At 35.2% G+C, this 19101-nt stretch overlaps 1 non-coding gene across 1 annotated transcript; it reads right to left on the bottom strand.

The window, feature by feature from the left end:
• Nucleotides 1-7417: 7417 nt before the first annotated feature.
• On the bottom strand, nt 7418-7555 carry LOC142875435 (small nucleolar RNA SNORA8). Its single transcript, XR_012922787.1, has one exon. It is a non-coding gene; the product is annotated as a small nucleolar RNA SNORA8 (small nucleolar RNA).
• Nucleotides 7556-19101: the final 11546 nt, after the last annotated feature.

The raw sequence follows: 19101 nt of genomic DNA, 5'->3' as shown, positions 1-19101 counted from the left end.
TGATCTACAGGTGTCTCTTTTCTCCCCTACTCTTCTCCCTTTTCTTTCCCTCCTCTCTGTTCCCCTCCCCTCCCTTCCTTCCTCCCTTTCAACCTTTTCTAATTTTTATCAAGTTTTTTTGTTAGCATTGCTGAATAAATTAGATAGTTTCTATAATTTTCTATGCTGTGAGCAATGGATATAATATGAGAATTTTCTAACAATTAATTCAACTTATCCATAGAACTGTCAGGGTGTGGTGGTTCTTTCACGGATATATCTTTTAGGCAGTCTATTTTAATACTATTGGTTTATTAAAGTTTTCTCTACCTTAAGACCACATTGGGAATTTATATTTATCTACATAATCACTTATTTTAGTTAATATTAATATTTATTATATGAGCTATTCATGGTCATTCTAATTTCTAACCCCATTTGTATGTATTTCTGCTCCCTCATTAATTCAAAATTTTCTCATATGATCATCTCTTTTGTCATTGCTGTTATCAGAGTGGCAAAAAATTTTACCACTCTTTTCAAAGAACCAGACTCTGGGTTTTTAAAATCAAATCTACAGTCTTCTTCCTCTTATATAATTTACTGTTTTCATTTAATATTGTTTTTCTTTACAAAAGCGTTTTTTCTTTCTTTTGCTTCATGATATGCATTTTCTTAGTTTTGTTTTAGAAACTTTATTCTTCCTGCTAATTTGGATATTTTGGTAATCTGTTTTTAGTTATCCACAGGGATATTTTTAAAACTTTAAAAATATTTTTAAAACTTTAAAAATATTCTCAAGCCTCATTTAAAATTTTTTCTTCTATTCATATGATATTTATTATTGCCACTGTGAAAGTTGAAGAAATTAGGGCACTTGGAAATTTTCCCTCTTAACATCTTTTAAAGTGTCTTCAAACATTTATTTGCATTATTAATCTCATAAAGCCAACTTTTTGATAGTGACATTATGTTCTATATCTTTATTTCTACATTTATTTAGTCTTAGTTCTATATCTAAATAAATTCTGTATCCTCCATTTATCCTTTAGATCATGACTTCTCTATTTATCATGAGTTTTTTAAAATTTCTTTTCTTAGCCATCTGGTTCTTTTTATCACTTTTCAAGGAATTGATCTTCATGAAGATTCATAAGTGCTTTCTATTTTGAATCCCTCCTTGTTTGGAAAAAGTTTTTTCAATTGTTGACATCAAAGTGCTGAAGAATTTAAGAGTTTAATCAGGAAAGTAGAATCATTATGAGTTTAATCAGGAAAGTAGAATCATTATGAGTTTGAGATAAAGAATTCAGTATAGGAATTAATACTTATGGAATTGTGGAGGATCTAAGACAGTGAAGATTCAAGTAGGAGTTTGAGAATCTGAAAAGTCACCAGTCTGAAATGTCAAGCCCACTCAGTTGCTGAAGTGGGACTGCAAAGGGAAAGTTCACGGGAGGTCTATGGGAAATTATACCTCTGTGCAGCTACTACCTCAATTAGTCTTCTGTCAAGCATCTGGACATCAGCCGGTGGCTGCTGTTGATCAACAGGATCATCAGTTGAGAAGTAGAGAGAAAAGAAGAAAAGAGAAAGCAAGGATGAGCTGGACAACACTCCCTATTCCTCCATCATCACATCTACTTGTGGTAGCGTTCAGAGATGTTCACTTTCAAACTTCCAAATCTCATGAAAGTCTCTCTTTTGTATAAATTTAACCTGTAATAATGTAGCAAAGGAAATTCTAGGGAATGTAGTTTCAGCCTAACCAAATTGACAAACTAAAAACCACTAGAGCTGGGTATAAAATTTTTGTAGTCTTCCATAGCTATTGCTTTCACACAACTACTCTTCACCTCTTCTCCCACTTTATAACTCATCCTTCAGATCATAAAACATACATTAACATACACTTGAATTTCTTTTCTAATATATATAACTTGGCTCTATTAAAAAACTGTATAAGATGCTAATTGTCATTGCATTTCAGCATGTGTGTGTGTGTTTTAGACTTAACATTTTTAGAGCACTTTTAGATTCACAGCAAAATTGAGGGGAAGATACAGAGATTACCCTTATGTCCCCTGCTCCCACACATGGATAACTTCCCTTATTACCAACATACCCTTCTAGAGTGCTAGGTACATTTGTTACAATTGATAAACCTACAGTAATATATCATAATCACCCAAAGTCCATGGTTTACATTAAGATCCACTCTTGGTATTGTACATTCTATAGATTTTGACAAATATACAATGACATATCTCCATCATTATAGTATTAAACAGAGCAGTTTCACTGTCCTAAATATTCTCTGTGCTCTATCATCTCTCCCCCCTGCAACCCATGGTAACCAGTGATCTTTTTACTATCTCAATTTTACTAAACTTGATACATGTTTAAAAGTCTTTTAAAAGATCTCTTAATATATAAATTCAGTAGCATATGGTTTTAAAAATTATATATACATACACAGACACAAACATATAAGGACAATCTTACCACTTTTTAAACATATATGAATGTGATATGGTTGAAATCATTTTGTATATAGCCTTTTCAGGTTGGTTTCTTTTGCTTCGTAATAAGCACTCAAGGTTCCACTGTATCTTTTCATGGCTTGAGAGTTGATTTATTTTTAGCATTGAATAATATTCCATTTTGGGGATGTACCACAGTTTATTCATTCATCTACTGAAGGACGTCTTGGTTGCTTCCAAATTTTGGTAATTAAGAAGAAAGCTGCTATAAATATCAGTCAGCAAGTTTTTGTATAAACAACTTTTCACCTTTTCATAAATACCAAGGAGTATGAATGCTGGATTGTATGGTAAGAATATGACTAGTTTTGTAAGAAATTGCAAAAATTTATACTAAAGTGGCTATATCATTTTGCATTTTCATGAGCAATGAATGAGAGTTCTTGTTGTTCCATATCCTTACCAATATTTGCTGTTGTTGGTGTTTTGGATTTTCATCATTCTAATAGGTGTATAGTGGTATCTCATTATTATTTTAATTTGCATTTCCCTCATAACATATTATGTGGAGTATCTTTTCATATGTTTATTTTCCACCCGTATATTTTCTCTGGTGAGGTGTCTATTAAGGTCTTTGGCCCATTTTTAATTGGATTGTTGGTTTTCTTATGTTGAGTTTTAGGAGTTCCTTACATATTTTAGATAAAAATCCTTTATCAGATATGTCTTTTGCAAATATTTTCTCCTGATCTGTGGCTTCTCTTTTCATTCTTTTGAAATCCTCTTTCACAGAGCCAAACATTTTAATTTTAATAAAGTTCGGCTTTTCAAATATTTCTTTCATAGATTGTGCTTGTGGTGTTGAATCTAAAACATCATCACCACATCCAAGGTCATCTAAGTTTCTCTTGTGATACTTTGACAATATTGAGTCTTCCTATCCATAAATGTGTAATATCTCTCCATTTATTTAGTTGTTTGATTACTTTCATAAACATTTTATAGTTTTTCTCATATAGACCTTGCATGCATCTTATTAGATATATACCTAAGTATTTTATTTTGTGGGTGCTAATGTAAATGGTATTGTATTTTTTATTCCAAATTCCACTTGTTCATTGCTGGTGTATAGGAAATTGGTTGACTTTTGTATTTAACCTTGTATCCTGCAATCTTGCTATAATCACTTGTTAGTTCCAGGAGGTTTTTTGTGTGTCAATTCTTTCAGATTTTCCTCATAGATGATTATGTCATCTATGAACAAAGACAGTTTTATTTCTTCCTTCCCAATCTGCACATTATTTCCTTTTCTTGTCTTATTGCATTAGCTAAGACTTCTAGTATGATGTCCAAAAGCAGTGGTGGAAGGGGGCATTCCATTATAACTAATCCAAGTCCACTCTCAACACTTATAGTAAAAAAATAGTCTTAATTTCTCTCTCTCATCCTTTATGTTATTGCTCTCATTTATTTCACTTACTTGATTATATATATATATGTATATATATATATACATATATATACACACTTAAGATACATACATAAACATAAAAAATGGAATATATTATTGCTATTATTATTTTGAACAAAGTGTTATCTGTTTAATCAATTAAGAATAAGAAAAATAAAAGTTTTTATTTTACTTATTTCTTCTTTGATGCTCTTCCTTTCCTTATGTAGATCCAAGTTTTTGATCTATATTATTTTCCTTTTCTCTAAAGAACTACTTTTAACTTTTCTTCCAAGGAAGGCCTATTGGCCACAAATTCCCTCTATTTTTATTTGTCTGAGAATGCTTTTATTTCTTTCACTTTTGAAGAATAATCTCACTTTAGAAGTACAAAATTTTATGATGGTGGTGTTTTCTCTCAATAGTTTTTCACTCCACTATCTTCTTGCTTGCTTGGTTTCTGCAAAGAAGTTAAATGTGACTTAAGTCTTATTTTTGTTCTCTTATAGGTAATATTTTGATTTCACTCTGGCTTCTTTCAGTATATTTTCCTATCTTTGATTTTGTGTAGTTTGAAAATGATATGCCCAGGTGTAGTTTTTGTTCGTTTGTTTGTTGTAGCATTTATCTTGCTTAGTGTTCTCTGAGCTTCCTGGATCTGTAGTTTGGTTTCTGACTTTAATTTGGGGTAATTCTTGGTCACTATTTTTTAAAATATTTCTTGTTTCTTTTTCTTTTTCTTCTCCTTCTGGTATTCCATTATGCATATGTTATGCCATTTAGAGTTGTACTACAGTTCTTAGGTACTCTTTTTCTTGTCTCTTTTTCCTGTCTTTATTCTTTTCACTTTTCAGTTTTGAAGGTTTCTAATGATAAATCTTCAAGCTCAGAAATTTTTTCATGAGCCATGTCTAGTCTACTAATAAACCTATCTTCATTTCTGCTACAGTGTTTTTTATTCTTTCTTAGGACTATCATCTCTTTGCTTACATTGCCATTGTGTTCTTGCATGTTGTCTATTTTATCCATTAGAGCTTTTAATGTATTCATTATAGTTGTTTTAAATTCTCAGTCTGATCATTCCAACATCCCTGCCAGGTCTGGTTTTGATGCTTGTTTTGTCTCTTCAAATTGTGTTTTGTTGCCTTTTATTATTTATTATTTTTGCCTTGTAATTTTTTCTTGACAACCAGATATGATGTACTGGGTAAAATGAACGGCTGCTCTAAATAGATCTTTAGTAATGTGGGATGAGGGGTGTGTGTATGTGTGTGTGTGTGTGTAAGCACTCTACAGTGCTACAATTAGGTACTAGTCTTTTAGTGAGCTTATGCTGGACTGTGAACTTCATGGAAAAAAACCTTCTTGTCAGGGTTTTTTTCCCCTTAGTTGGGACCAGATGGGCTTAAATTAGGTGTTTTCGTTTCCCCATGTCAGTTAGACGCTAGTTAACTGGTTTTCCTGAGGGCAGACTTTGTTAGGAAGAACAGAGGGCTCTGGCTTGCTTCAAAATGGTTCCTTTTTCTCTCCTCCTGCCAGAAGCACTAGGAGATCTTCCTTCAATATTTACTGTGAAAACCTGATCAAGCTCCTGGAGGTAAAATTCACAAAAGTGCGTAGGCACCCCCAGGACTAGTTCCTCCTGGGGTTTTTAGGTCTACACCCAGCCTCCAGCAACTTGGCAGTCATGCTTTAGGTTTCCCTACCCTGACATTGGTTTCCCAAGTCCACTGTCTCTGAGCCAGCACAGCAGCAGGGATTGCCCAAAGACTGCACCCTTTGTGGCCTGACTGGCATATGAATTTATTCCAGGCCCTGGGCTGAGATTTGTCAGCTGGTGGTGGGGCTAGCCAGAACCCTGTTTCCAGGGGGAGGATTCCTCTCTGACCTGGCTGGTCTACATTCTCCCTCCATGGGAACCAGCAGAATTCTGCCCTTTGCTGTGTTTCCCTTTGCCAGAGCAGCCCTGAGTTCCAATGCAAAGTCCCACAATCACTTCACTCTCCCTCCCTGGGCAGTTTTTCTCTCCACTGTGTGTGCAGGTGCAGCACTTTTGGGGGATGAGGGAGGGATGGCATAGGAAATGCAGGATTGTCTTCTCTGCTCTCTTCTGTGCCTCTTTCTCTGATATAATATTGAAACCAGGTAGGATGATCACTCACCTGATTTTTGATTCTTTGGAAGGTGCTTGCTTGCTTGGATAGTTGTTGAATTTTGTGTTCATGGGGAGGGACAATCACTGGAGGTCTCTATTTGGCCACGTTGTTCTGCTCCTTCCTTCCTATTGGCTTCTTAAAAAAGAATTTGGAAACTTACTTTCTTTTTCTGGATCTGAAGCAATTTGATAGCATCAACCATTTCTATTCTATTGAACATTTTACTCATTAAAATATCTTAATCTTTTGTTGTTTTGTTTCTTTCTGGGGGAAGAGTAATGGAAAGGGAGCTCTTGCAAATTTCCTCAATTTCTTTCATGGATTTAATTCATTTTTTTCTATCTCTTCTTGAGACAGTTTTTAATTGTTAAATTCCAGAAAATAATTATTTTAATCTAGGTAAGATTTGTTAACTAAAAAAAAAAAAAAAAAAGCACTTTGTACTTTGGAAAAAGAATTCTATTTCTCATAAGGGTAACAGCCCGTTAGGCAGCCATTCTAACATGCTGAAAAGCAGAGCCCTGGCCAGAAGTCAGGAACACGTATGTGCTTTCAAGGAAGATACAAAAGGAATGGGATTTTATACTGAGTGCTGTGGTCAAATATATATATTCAACAAACTATAGGGGGAGTCATGAATATTTATGAAAAGAGAAATCATGTGCATTTATAATTGTGCTTTATCTCGCCCATCCTGTCATGGCTGGGAACTCAGTTTTAAGGTGTTTCTGGGGTCCCCTTGGTCAAGAGGGACCTATTCAGTTAGCAGAAGACTTGGGATTTTATTTTTAGTTCACAGAGTGATGATCCACAGTGCCATTATTGAGAGTGGAAGTCCTTTATTGATTTTTAAATTTCATTGACATCTAGATGTACTATATATGTATTTTCCAAATCTGCCTTATTATTTTTGACAGTACCTTGTTCCTATCTCATGTCTGTCATCCTTTTAATTAATTAATAATTTTAAATATACTTAATATTTTGCTTATATCTAATAATCCCATTTTCAGAAGTTTTGAGGTTCTCATTCTGATACATATTTTTTCTGAAAACTCTTGCTAATGGTGGCTTGATTTTCATTTGTTTTTGCTTTTTAATTTGTTTTCTAATTTTGTATTGGGGCTTTTATTAGGCAAGGTTTTATGTGTCAGAATCTTGTGAAGCCTACACTAAGTATGTGTCTCTCTGGAGCAGATCTGTGTTGGCTTTTGCTAGGAATTCCAGGGTTGTTTTTAATCCAAAATCACTTTTTATGATAATTTCTTTTTTCATCTTTATTTTAAAAAGCAGCCTTAGTTACTATTGAAGACTATATCAAACTGAGTAATGTAAGAAAACTATAGAAGTACTCTATCAATACAAATACAAGGTTAAATATGCACAAAGCCGAGAAAACCAAAGATGCCAGATACTGAATTTCTGTGGCACTGACCTTTGCATGCCTTAGCAGGAATTAACTGCTAAATGCAGAACTGTGCAGTGCATATGATAGCTTCTGAACTCAAGGAGACAAAATCATGCACGGTACATTTGAACTCCTGTACTGTATGAGAGTGGGCCTTTGCCTATAAATTCTCAGGTAAGATGTTTCATCTTCCATTCAGGGGCCAGGCCAGGGCAAGTAAGTTCATGTCATCTTTTTTATTTTTCCTGGAGAGAGGATTCTTTTCTTTCTTTCTTTTTCTTTTTTTTTTTTCTTTTTTTTTTGGAGACAGAGTCTCACTCTTGTTGCCCCAGCTAGAGTGCCGTGGCATTAGCCTAGCTCACAGCAACCTCAAACTCCTGGGCTCAAGCGATCCTCCTGCCTCAGCCTCCCGAGTAGCTGGGACTACAGGCATGTGCCACCATGCCTGGCTAATTTTTCTATGTATTTTTAGTTTGCCAATTAATTTCTTTCTATTTTTAGTAGAGACAAGGTCTGGCTCTTGCTCAGGCTGGTTTCGAACTCCTGGCCTTGAACGATCCTCCTGCCTCGGCCTCCCAGAGTGCTAGGATTATAGGTGAGAGCCACCTCGCCTGGCCTAGTATTCTTTTTTAACACTGTCTTTCACTGAAAGAATTTCTCTTTGAGAGTCTTGGTTTTATGTCTGGTTATCATTCCAACTCTTTGTCTTGTACAGGCCGAACGCCTTGTCTCTTCTCCCTGAGGGACCATTAAAATTTCAACTCCTTGGTTACTGCAATTGGCAAATAATAATCAGAGCAGAGGAATCTTCTGGTTTTCAGTTTCTTTTTGGTTTTGTCTTGGGGATTCTCTTGCTTTCTTTAAACCCAGGTACATAATTAAAGAATGTAGAAGGGCATTGTGGTTCACACCCTGTAATCTTAGCCCTGTGAACCCCGAGACTTGGGAGGCCGAGGTAGGAGCATCACTTGAGTTCAAGACTAGCATGGGCAACAGAGTGAGACCCTGTCTGTGCAAATAAATAAATAAATAAAATAAAAACTAAGTGGGCATGGTGGTGCCCACTTGTAGTCCTAGCTACTCAGGCTGAGGAAGGAAGATGGCTTGAGCTCAGGAGTCTGAGACTGCAATGAGCTATGATTGTGCCACTGCACTCCAGCCCAGGAAGTAGAGAGAGATCCCGTCTCCATACTGTCTCTTAAAAAAAAAAAGTTAGTGTATTTCACCTAACATTTCTAGTTGTTTTTTAGGAAAAGAGTTTTTTCCCCACTCCAGTATAGCCAGTACAGGACATTGATGAAAATGAAAATCTGACACAAAATATTTTTCTTCCTTTGTTTAAAATTTAACTTTAATTTTTAGTAAGGTTTCCATGTACATCGATTGAAAGGTCAATTGGTTGTACCAAGGTTACTCTAAAAGAGAAATTTTCCTGCCTCTTGCCTCTTCAGTCCTTGCTCTTGCAGGGACCAAAGTTCTTGGCCCCACAATGGTTCACTGAAAAGTCACTGACATTGAGGCAAATTGATTAATAGGGAAAAAGAATACAAATTTTACTTAACACATATACATGAGAGCTTTCAGAATGAAGACTCAAAGATAGAGGGGAAATTGTCCATTTTTATGTTTAGCTTTAACAAATTATGCACAACCATGTAGAAATATGATTGGACAAAAGGGTATGATCGATGTTAATAGACTGAGTGGAGAAAGCCAGCAAGACCTGTCTGTCTAGATTCTTCTTGGCTTCTTTGAGCATGAATTCCTTCCTCCTGGGTATGGGGCAGGGCCCTCACTGAAATGGGGGTCTTATGACCTACAGTCAAACAAGGTAGGTCAGGGAATTTCTTCATGGCCAGTTTTTACACAGAAAATTTTTAGGTTTTACGGCTGGTTTTAGGGATAAGGGGGTTCTGGCTATTGAGCAGCCTTGGGGAAGAGAGATTCTAGTTTCTATGACTAGCCTCAGGGGAGAATAGGACTGAGAGACAAGAGCACAGGAAAAGGTTAGAACAAACCTTTTGCTCCTGAGGCCTTCATTTTAGGGCACAGTTTTCTGAGCCCCAACACTCTCTACAGACAACCATACTCTCAACTCTTTCTTTTTTGTATAACATTCTTATGCATCTCTTTCTTGCCTTTACAGTTTTAGATATTCTTTACAGAATTTCTTTATAGGTTTTCTTAACCACATATCCATATCCCTTATCATCTTCCAAATAATTATATCTATTTAAATGAGATTAATGTTTAGTGTCTGTGTTACTATGACTCCACAAATACTGTTCCCATCAGAGCCATGTTTTATACACTGCATACAACTAGTTGTTTTCTTGGGAGTAATACTCACTAGTCACTTCTATTTTTTGTTTTCTTTAATAGTCATTTGTGTATGCATCACCATTTCTTTTTATTTTAGCATATTATGGCGTGCATCACCATTTCATTGCCAAATTCTGTGAGAAGTGTAAGGCTCCTCTCAATCTATTCAAATACTTTAGTTGTTTACCAATTTTGTCTCTTTGCTACACCTCCCCTGGAGCCCTGCTGCTCCACTCAGGACTGGCTGCTCTTGCTGGTTAGCTCTCTCCATCACCATCAAATGGGGAATCGCTTTGGCTGTATTTGATGTTAGAGTCTGGTTCCTGGATTCCACAGGTATATGTTGGTTTCTTCACTTGTTTTAGCCACTTCGGTACGAGTGTCAACTGCAGTCGACAGCCACAGATGAACTCGCTCAGCGGCTTCAGCCTACGGCCGTGATATGACTTTTCTAATTTTTCATTTACCAAAATAAAATTGTGAACATTTAAAAATAATGTAACGAAAACATATATGTATAGGTTACCTATTCTGATTTACATTACGAATAAAGCTGCCTATAAAGTAAAACTAGCTTTCAGTGCTTTAAAGCTTTCCTCATCACACAAGAGCAAAACGGATTCGCCGTCAATGCTCAGCACGAACTATCCAGCGGACTGTGAGTGCCGGCTGCGGGCAAGGTTTCGTGGCCGGTGAGCGCCGTGCCGAAGTGGCTAATGGAGCACATAGTTCAGTAGATTCTTTTTTTGGATCATATTAATATTCAATGGTTTTATTTATGTGTTAACTGTCAGGATAGCACTTGTATTTCCAGGAAGTTTTATTATTTTTTTTAAATAAGAGCTTTATTGAGACATAATTTGCATAACATATAATTCAGCTATTTAAAGTATATAATTCAATGGTTTTTAGTATATTCACAGTTGTGCAACCATCACCACAATCAATTTTAGAATATTTTCATCACCTCACAAAAAAAAATCCGGTACCCATTAGCAGTCACTCCCCATTCCCTCCCAACTTTCCCACTCTACTGCCTTAGGCAAACATTAATCTACTTTCTGACTCTAGATTTTATACAAATGGTATCATACAACGTGGTGTTTTGTGAATGGCTTCTTTCACTTAGAATAATGTTTTCAAGATTCGTCCAAGTTGGAATATATATTAGTGTTTTATCACTTTTTATTGCTAAATAGTATTCCTTTGGATGAATATAATACATTTTATTTGCCCATTTCTCAGTTAGTGGCCATATAGACTATTTCCACTTTTTGGCTATTATGAACAAGGTTGCTATGCTCATTCATAAAACTTTTTGTGTGGACATGTGTTTAATTTTCTTGGATAGATACCTAGTGCTATGGTCTAAACATGTGTGTCCTCCCCAAATTCATATGTTGAAATCTAATCATCAAGGTGATGGTATTAGGAGGTGTGGCCTTTGGGGGTTGATTAGGTCATAAGAGGGGCCCTCATCCATGGTATTAGTGTCCTTATTATAAAAGAGGTGCCAGAGTGCTGCCTCCCTTCTCCACCGGGTGAGGATGCAGTGAGAAATTTCCATCTATGAACCAGAAGGTGGGTCCTCACTAGACACCGAATCTGCTGGCACCTTGATCTTAGACTTCAAAGAACCTCCAAAACTGTGGTAAATTAAATTTCTGTTGCTTATAGGCCACCTACTTGGTGGTATTTTGTTACAGCACATTGAACAGACTGAGACACATAGGAATGGAAATGCCAGGTCGTAAGGAAACTCTGTAGACTTCTAGCCTCCAGACTTTGAGAAAATAAATTTCTATTGTTTATGCCACTTAGTCTGTGGTACTTTGTTATGGAAACCCTAGCAAAGGAATATACTCCAGGTTTAACCTTTTAAGGAACTGCCAGACTATTTTCCAAAGGAGCTGTGCCCTCAAATAATTCTACTGGCAATTTCCAAGGATTCCAGTTTCTCTATACTCTCATCAACACTTGTCATTATCTGACTTCTTCATGTTCTAGTGGATGTAAAGTGGTATCTCATTGTGTTTTTTAAAATTTATTTTTAATTATTACAGGCACAAAATAATGGTATATCTCACTGTGATTTTGATGTGTATTTACCTGTTGGCTAAAAATATTGATCATCTTTCTATGTACTCACTGGCCATTTGTATATCTTCTTTGGAGAAATGTTTATTAAAATCCTTTGCCCATTTTTAATTGGGTTAAAGTTTTATTATGGAGTTGTAAGAGTTATCTATTTTATCAGAAATATGATCTGCACATATTTTCTCCTATTCTGTAGGTATCTTTTCACTTTTCTGATGGTGTCATTAGCAGTACCAAAGCTTGAAATTTTTATAAAGTCCAATTTGTCTATTTTTTTCTTTTGTTGCTTATACTTTTGATGTTATGTCTAAGAAATCTGCCTAGTACAAGTTATTGAAGATTTAGGCCTATATTTACTTCTAAGAGCTTTATAGTTTCAGCTTACATTTAGGCCTTTGACCCATTTTGAGTAAATTTTTGCATGTAGTGTGAGGTAAGGGTACATTTTTATTTTTTGGATGTGGATCTCCAGTTGTACCAGCACCATTTGCTGAAAAGATTATCTTTTCTCTATTGAATTGTCTTGGCACTCTTGTTGAAAATAAATTGACCATAAATGTGAGGGTTTATTTCTGGACTTTCAATGCTACTGAATTGATTTATGTCCATCCTTATGCCAGCATGACACAGTGTTGATACTGTAGCTTTATAGCAAGTTTTGAAATCAGGAAGTATAAACTCTTTAGCTTTGTACTTTTTCAAGACTTTTTTGTTATTCTAGGTCTCTTGACTTTTCATGTGACTTATAGGACCACGCCACTTATAGGACTCAATTTCTGCAGAGAGGCCAGCTAGAATTTTGATGAGGATTGTGTTAAAACTATAGATCAATTTGGGGGGGTTATTGACATTTTAATAATATTAGCTCATCCAATTGATGAACATGGGCTCTCTTCCCATTATGTATTGCTAATATATAAATATACAGTTGATTTTTTTATGTTGATCAATTGAAACAATTAATCTATCTTTGACCTTGCAGGCTTGCTGAACTCATTTATTATATGATAATTTTTTTCATGGATTCCTTATAAGGATCCATGAAAATGGATCATATCATCTGCAAGTATATATGGTTTTCCTTCTTCTTTTCCAATCTGAATGCTTTTTTTAAAAACTTGCTTAATTGATCTGCCTTAAACCTAACATACAAAGTTGAATACATACATCTGATGAAGGACTGAAATCCAGAGTATACAAAGAATTCACAAAAATCAATAAGAAAAGTCAAGCAATCTAATAGAAAAAAATAGAGGAAATATTTGAATGGTACTTCACAAAAATGGATATCCAAATGGCAAGTAAATACATGAAATGGTGCACAATTTCATAAATAGTCAAAGAAATGTATATAAAGCCATAATGCAATACCACTACATAGTCACTAAAGCAGTGAAAATAAAAAAGACAGTAATACAAGAGTTGGCAAGGGTATGTAATGATTGAAACATTCATACACTGCTAATGGAAGTGTCAATTGCTACAATCACATAAGAAAAAATTTTGGCAACACCTACCAAATAGAGAAATATAACAATATAACGTATTCCTGAATATGAATAACTAAATAGTAAAGATGCTAATTATCACTAAATTCATTATAAATCCAAAGAAATGGCAGATAAAATATCAAAGAATTTTTTATTTTGACCTTGGCAAAATAATTCTATTTTTTTCCTCTGAAAGAATAAATAATTTGTAAAAGAAAATAAAATATTGAAATGAAGACCCACTGGTAGGGCATAGAAATTGTAGCCATTAAAATATGCTGAAAATGCACTAAATAAAACAATAGAGTATTCAGTTATGGTAAAGAATTTCCAGGAAGAGATCAAAGAAAATATAGGAATTTAGTATGTGCTTCCCGGTCAATGGGGAAGACAGAATTGTTTAATAAACAATATTGAGTGGACTGGTTAAATATTTGGAAAAATTTAAGTCAGAGCCTGAACATTTCTCCATGCACCAAAGTATTCTAGATGAATTCATATTTAAATGGTCTTACAATATTAACAAAATAAAAATATAAGCACATAAAAGAAATATGTTTAAACATAGGTGAATATTTAAAAGCATTACACCAAAATAAAAATTAAAAAGGAAAATATTGATCAATTTCATAATTTAAAAAATTTATACATTTCAAAAAACAGTACAAAGAAGATTGTATTGTTAATCTAACCAAATATTAACAGTTTTTAGGAACAGATGGATGTCTCATATTATTTTTTGTGCTTCCACCTGATTTTGTAAATGTCTTAAAATAAGGAAATCACATTATTTAGAAAGAAACATTTGAAAGTTAAATTGCAATAAAAATCCTCTAAGAAATTAATATTCAAATGACCAATAGAAATGGTCAGTAGAAATGACCAATAGAAATGGTCAATAGAAATGAGCAGTAGAAAAATGAAGAAAGCATGTAAATGAGCTGCTCAAAAAGAGGAAGTACAAAAACCAATAAAATATTAGAAAATCAACCTCACAATTATTCAAAGAAATAAATAAGAATAAGAAATGGTCTTAGCCAGTGGAACGGAACAGAGAACCCAGATATAAAACCATCCTCATATACCCAACTAATCTTTGACAAAGCAGACAAAAACATACACTGGGGAAAAGAATCCTTATTCAATAAATGGTGCTGGGAAAACTGGATAGCCACATGTAGAAGACTGAAACAAGACTCACACCTTTCACCTCTCACAAAAATCAACTCATGCTGGGTAACAGACTTGAACGTTAGGTGTGAAACTATTAGAATTCCAGAGGAAAATGTTGGAAATACTCTTCTAGACACTGGCCTAGGCAAAGAATTTATGAAGAAGACCCCAAAGGCAATCACAATAGCAACAAAAATAAACAAATGGGACATAATGAAATTAAAAAGCTTCTGCACAGCCAAAGAAACTGTCAAGAGAGCAAACAGACAACCCACAGAATGGGAGAAACTTTTTGCAAGCCACACTTCTGATAAAAGGCTGATAACTAGAATCTATTTAGAACTCAGGAAAATCAGCAAGAAAAAATCAAACAACCCTATCAAAAAATGGGCAAAGGATATGAACAGAAACTTCTCAAAAGAAGACAGAATAATGGTCAACAAACATATGAAAAAATGTTCAACATCTCTAATCATCAGAAAATGCAAATCAAAACCACCATGAAATATCACTTAACTACAGTGAGAATGGCCTTTATCAAAAAGCCCCCAACAACAAATGCTGGCGAGGATGTGGAGAGAGAGGAACACTCCTACACTTCTGGTGGGACTGCAAACTAGTTCAACCTCTGCGGAAAGCAATATAGAGATACCTCAAAGCGATACAAGTAGATCTACCATTTGATCCAGCAATTCCACTACTGGACATCTACCCAAAAGATCAAAAGTCACTTTATGAAAAAGACACCTGCACTCGAATGTTTATAGCAGCACAATTCACAATTGCAAAGCTATGGAAACAACCTAAGTGCCCATCAATTCATGAGTGGATTAATAAAATGTGGTATATGTAAACCATGGAATACTACTCGGCTTTAAGGAACAATGGTGATATAGCACCTCTTGTATATTCCTGGATACAGCTGGAACCCATTCTACTAAGTGAAGTATCTCAAGAATGGAAAAACCAGCACCACATGTACTCACCAGCAAATTGGTATTAACAGATCAACACCTAAGTGGACATATAGGAATAATGTTTATTGGGTGTCGGGAGGGTGGGAGGGGGGAAAGGGGATGGGTATATACAACCACAACAAGTAAAATGTGCAACGTTTGGGGGATGGACATGCTTGAAGCTCTTACTCGAGGGGGGAGTTGAGCATGGGCAATATAAGTAACCTTAACACTTGTACCCCTATAAAACGCTAAAATAAAAAAAGAAGAAAGAAAAAAAGAAGAAATGGTCTTAGTTAATGGTATACTGGCAGAAGTGTTTAGGAGACGTGTACTGATGTCTGCAACTTTGAAATGCATCAAAAAAGATGGATAGATAGATGAATGGGTATAAAAGATGGATAAATATGTGATATAACAAGTAGAGTAAAATGTTAATGGTAGAATCTAGGTGGAGTGTACGCTGTAAAATTCTCCCAACTTTGTTGTAGGTTTGAACATTTTTATAATAAATATTGAAAGGAAAAAGTAGAGACAGTAAAATGAATTCGTAAGTTTGTGTAATGTCCAAACAGGAGCTCAAGATTAAGGTGGCAACGGAAGCAGTGTTGGTGAGGAACTAACTAAATGAAAAACAGTGTGTGAAGATGGAAGCTCAGCCCTCCTGCACTGAGAGTGTAATTTTTCAGTGTTCTGTCTCACATATGACCCACATCCAAAAGAACTAATAAATTTGTCTGTCTCTCTTTCCAGGGAGAGTCAATAGAGCTATCAGGGAAGAAGAAAGGAGAAATCCTGAAGACAGAAGCTCTTCACAAATGACAAATTGTTCACAGAAAACACTTTAGTCCCTGAGTACCAGCTACTCCAGAGAATTAGAACTTTTACTCAGCCTCAGGGCAGAAGATTCTTTGAGTTAGGAAAATTGTCACCCTGACAGCTTGATTTTTACCAAAGACATAGATAGTCATCAACATAATCATACCAAATAAGCAGTGCGTTCAGAAGACAATTAGAAAGGGCTCTGGGTTGCTGTGGTGATAGACTAGCCAGCTAGACCTGATATTTCTCTTCACAACTTTTCATTAAAATAGCCTTAAAAAATAGAAAAAAGATAAAAACTGTCAAGCACACTGGAAAATGAAAATAATAGATGTCAGGGTTGGAGTGGAATTTGTCCTGAACACATCATTTTAGGATGGATCAAGGAGTATCATTTTAGATCATCTATTTCCTTATCCACCTTCTGAAAATAAACGGTTTGGAGACACTCAAAGAATTGAGGAAGGCTTTGAGTGACCTCACTTTTAAATCTAGGATGCAGGGGTTCCTGGATAGAGCAACAGTTAACCTCAACCCAACAACCGGACTCCTGCCCTAACTTTTCCCACTAACATCTTTCTTTGTATTAATATATTCACTAAGAGATTAATACTCTCAGCACCAAGCATGGCAGGGGAGAAAACCAAGAGTAGGTTCATTGTGTCCTACGATTCCTTGTCTTTGAAGAGACTCACCAATCAGTTGCAGAGTCAGGAACAGTTTTGGGAGTAGCACTCACTTAGTGTTTAATGTTCCACACAATACAGTTCACTGAAACCAATGCTATAAAAATCTGATGCAGAATTAGAGATCTCCGATTATCAGATCAAGAGAACATCTGAGTATGTATTTTTTGTACCCATTAACCAATTAACCAATTTTTGTACCCATTAACCAAACAATTATATGCTTTGCCAAATGTTACAGGTGTTCAAAAGTCAAAGAGAGGCATCCTGAGATATGCCAGAGCTCAGAAAAGTAATAATTACTCTTCCTTTTTTCTTTTCTTTTTTTTTTTAAAGTCTCACTTGAATATTCTTATCTATTGTAAAAATTAAAAAAAACTAAAGAAAGAGTTCTGGCTCTGTTTTGGTGGCATAAACCTTCCATAGCCCATTACTCTTAGTGATTACAAAGAAACAATTTGTACAAAATAAAAACAACAACTCCCTGAGATCTGAAAGGTAAACAAAAGGAGGCAGGTTTTAGGGTAGAAGGGAGTCAAAACTTGAAGAAGGGACCACATAGTGTTGAATTTACCTTTAAAAAAATTCTTCTCTTAAGACTTTGTCTCAAGGGTAGCCCCATTTTATGGAAAGGCAAGTTGGGGACAGTGGCATGGGTGGCTAAAGGTTTCTCTCATAGAAAGGTTTCTCTCATAGAAACCTTGTCTTTCTGGCCTGCGGAACAAGAAAAAGTAGACTCTGTGAGCCAGGGAGTATGGGGGGAGAATCCCAGAGGCCAGGTTAGGTCTGTATATTGTAGAGCAACCACGTAAAAAAATACAAAGAAATACAGTCAAAAGCCAATAGATAGATTAAAAGAATATACTAAATATATTCAAATAATAAAAGAGAAGGCAGGAATGGGAAAATAGAATAAAGAAAAAGAGAGAGCCAAGAAAAACAAATAATAAACTGGTAGACTAAAATCCAAACATACTAATAATGACATTAAATATTAATAGAATAACCATTCCATTTAAAAGGTAGATATTAAAAGAATGGATAAAAAAGCAAGACACCACTACATGCTGCTTAGAGAGACACTTTGAATATAATGATACAATTGGGTTGAAAATAAATGGATGGAATAAAAGAGATACATGCAAACTATAAGCATAAGAAGAATGAAATGGTTATTTTAACTATGACGTAGAATAGAATTCAAGACAAGAATATTACTAGAGATAAACAGGGCTATTTTATAATGATAAAAGGCATAATTCATCAGGAAGACATAATGATTATAAATATGTGTGTTTCTCACTCTCCTAGGCATCGGCCTAGGCAAAGAGTTTATGAAGAAGTCCCCAAAGGCAATCACAGCAGCAACAAAAATAAATAAATGGGACATGATCAAACTAGAAAGCTTCTGCACAGCCAAAGAAACAGTCATGAAAATAAACAGACAGCCTTTCTCCAGAATGGGAGAAAATTTTTGCATTCTACCCATCTGAAAAGGGGCTGATAACTAGAATATACTTAGAACTTACAAAAATCAGCAAGAAAAAATCAAATAACCCTATCAAAAAGTGGGCAAAGGACCTGAACAGAAACTTTTCTAAAGAAGACAGAAGAATGGCCAACAAACATATGAAAAAATGCTTAACATCTCTAATCATCAGGGAAATGCAAATCAAAACCACAATGAGATATCACTTAACTTCAGTGAGAATGGCCTTTATCAAAAAGTCTCCAAACAGTAGATGCTGGTGTGGATGCGGAGAGAGGGGAACACTCCTACACTGCTGGTGGGACTGCAAACTAGTTCAACCTCTGTGGAAAGCAATATGGAGATACCTTAAAGCGATACAAGTGAATCTACCATTTGATCCAGCAATCCCATTGCTGGGCATCTACCCAAATGATCCAATGACACTCTACAAAAAAGACACCTGCACTCGAATGTTTATAGCAGCACAATTCATAATTGCAAGGCTGTGGAAACAGCCCAAGTGCCCATCAATCCAAGAATGAATTAATAAAATGTGTTATATGTATACCATGGAGTACTATTCAGCTCTAAGAAACAACGGTGATATA

This window comes from Microcebus murinus, chromosome 1 (genome assembly GCF_040939455.1).
Source record: "Microcebus murinus isolate Inina chromosome 1, M.murinus_Inina_mat1.0, whole genome shotgun sequence".
Lineage (NCBI taxonomy): Eukaryota > Metazoa > Chordata > Mammalia > Primates > Cheirogaleidae > Microcebus > Microcebus murinus.
The sequence above is the reverse complement of the archived record's forward strand: the minus strand, read 5'-3'. Positions and strand labels throughout refer to the sequence as shown.